The sequence below is a fragment of the Alosa alosa genome, chromosome 3 (assembly GCF_017589495.1).
Source record: "Alosa alosa isolate M-15738 ecotype Scorff River chromosome 3, AALO_Geno_1.1, whole genome shotgun sequence".
In the NCBI taxonomy this organism is placed as follows: Eukaryota; Metazoa; Chordata; class Actinopteri; order Clupeiformes; family Clupeidae; genus Alosa; species Alosa alosa.
Genome location: NC_063191.1, coordinates 28,744,873 through 28,747,372, shown reverse-complemented (window position 1 = coordinate 28,747,372; position 2,500 = coordinate 28,744,873). Strand labels below are relative to the sequence as shown.

The window sequence follows — 2,500 nt, the reverse complement described above, 5'->3', positions numbered from 1 at the left end:
TAACCATGTCCTGGTACAGTGCTGACTGTTCTCCTCACAAAACTGGCGTGACCCTTCAAGCCTGTCACCTGCATCATCAGCACACACACACACGCACACACACACACACAGAGAAAGAGAGAGAGAGAGAGGTTAAAGATCAACACACTCCAGCCACCCATGTGGGGAGAAAAGAGAACTCTATCACACACACACCTGTGAGAGAGAGAGAGGTTAAAGATCAAGACACTCCATCCACACACCTGTGCTGTGTGTGTGTGTGTGTGTGTGTGTGTGTGTGTGCGCGCGTAGGTAGGTAGGTATCAGTATGTCAGGAGCATTTGAAGTGATCAGGCTAAGAGCTGCTCTCGTGTTAATGTAATAAGCTGGAATGGAAAAGGGGGGATCCCGGCTCCCACAGACAGCAGGACGACAAACAACCACAGCCAAACACACAGTACACTTTAATCAAGCACAACACCACACACATCCAACCCCCCCCAAAAAAAGTTTTTTTTTTTAAAAAGTAGGTCTTAAGAAGGCAAGTGGTTCTGGGATCTTCTTCAAATGTATTTGTGATGGCCTACGGTCATGTGAGGGACAGACAAACACAGTCATCATTCCCACCAGCAGTCCAGGACTCGGGCTACTGTATGTGTGGTCCTGTATTTGGGCTTGTCCAGGATTCGGGCAACAGTATTGTTGGTCCTGTATTTGGGCTTGTCCAGGACTCGGGCTACAGTATGTGTGGCCCTGTATTTGGGCTTGTCCAGGACTCGGGCTACAGTATTGTTGGTCCTGTATTTGGGCTTGTCCAGGACTCGGGCTACAGTATGTGTGGTCCTGTATTTGGGCTTGTCCAGGACTACAGTATGTGTGGTCCTGTATTTGGGCTTGGTCCTGTATTTGGGCTTGTCCAGGACTCGGGCTACAGTATTGTTGGTCCTGTATTTGGGCTTGTCCAGGACTCGGGCTACAGTATGTGTGGTCCTGTATTTGGGCTTGTCCAGGACTCGGGCTACAGTATTGTTGGTCCTGTATTTGGGCTTGTCAGTATGTGTTGGTCCTGTATTTGGGCTTACAGTACATTGTTGGTCCTGTATTTGGGCTTGTCCAGGACTCGGGCTATGTGTGGTCCTGTATTTGGGCTTGGAACACTCTGCCACAATGAGAGCAATGCCTTCACAGCACAACACTGATAGATTGATTGAGCAAGCTAGCTAGCTAGATAGCTATCTAAATAGCTTGCTAGCTAACTAGCTAGCTATATATGGATACTTTATTGATCCCAAGGGAAATGTAAGCAATAAGTAGTAGCTAATGACACACACATACACCCACACAGACTAAGAAACACACTCACAACTCTTGAAGGATGGAAACACAACTGTGAGATAATAGCCTATGCGCCAGATTTCAGAGTCCAGGCAGGGAACTAACACTCTGATGCAGTATGCATAAGTGGAAGAGATGCAGTGATATGTTCTGGCAGTGTGTGTCATGCAAAAAAAAATGAACAAAGCAAAGATATCACCAGTGCAAAAAGAATTCTATGTAAAATACAAAAAGATAAACAGCAATAGGAATGAACTATACACATCCCAATACTTTATAAATAAATACTAAAGTAAAAAAAAGACTAATTAATATAGCATGCTGCTCTATTGCTAACTGTATCTATCAACTGACTATCTAGACAGAATGTTAGCAAGCTGGCGCTCACACAAGGCTGTTGGTTATGTTGTGTTTTGCATGCATTTTACTCCGTTAGCTTGCTCATTTTAGACCAAAACACCCTGCTGCTGCTTCAGCTAATATAATATAAAATCTCTAGTCTAGACATTACACAGACACAAAACATGTGATTGGCTGATGTAAACACAAACAGAATATCCAGGCCATACTCACACAAACACACATACATGCATGCAAAGGTATTTTCTCCTTCTTTGGCCGACCAATTCATAAACACACACACACACACTGAGAGAGAGAGAGAGAGAGAGAGAGAGACCACCATCACCACACATATACAGATGCCAAAAACACATGCCTCTTCCTCTTGAACCTCTACCTTACATGCGAGTAAATAATCCCAAATAGACGGAAACTCCGCGGTCCAATTCTTTGTGGACTGAAAGAGAGTGAGAGGGTGGTGCGATGGCTTCAGGAACTACCTCCTCCTGCTGCTGACCTACATCCTCCGGTGCCTGACGGGGTGCTTCTGTGCCACTGGCCCCAGAGCAGCAGAGGGAGCAGGCAAATAAGGCTCCGCTCCACACACACAACACACACAAGCAGAGGTGCACACGGCTCTTCTGAAGGAGTTAGGAGGGAGTTAGGGAGAAGGGGAGGATGGGAGGGGTGGAGTGTGTGTGTGTGTGTGTGTGTGTGCGAAAGTGTGTGTGTGTGTGAAAGTGTGTGTGTGTGTAGAGGGCATGAGAGGGTGAAAGAGCTAAGGGGAGAGGTGGAGTGGGTGTGTGTGTGTTTGTGTGTGTGTGTGTGTGTGTGTGTGTGTGTG

At 46.3% G+C, this 2,500-nt stretch overlaps 1 protein-coding gene across 1 annotated transcript in view; it reads right to left on the bottom strand.

Annotated features, from left to right (window-relative positions):
- si:ch211-45c16.2 (mitogen-activated protein kinase kinase kinase 13) overlaps positions 1 to 2,500 on the bottom strand; it is a gene marked incomplete in the record, with an annotated part of 59,646 nt that overhangs the window by 45,015 nt on the left and 12,131 nt on the right. The window contains 1 exon segment of the mRNA XM_048238487.1: positions 1 to 68. This exon segment is cut by the window's left edge and continues 15 nt beyond it.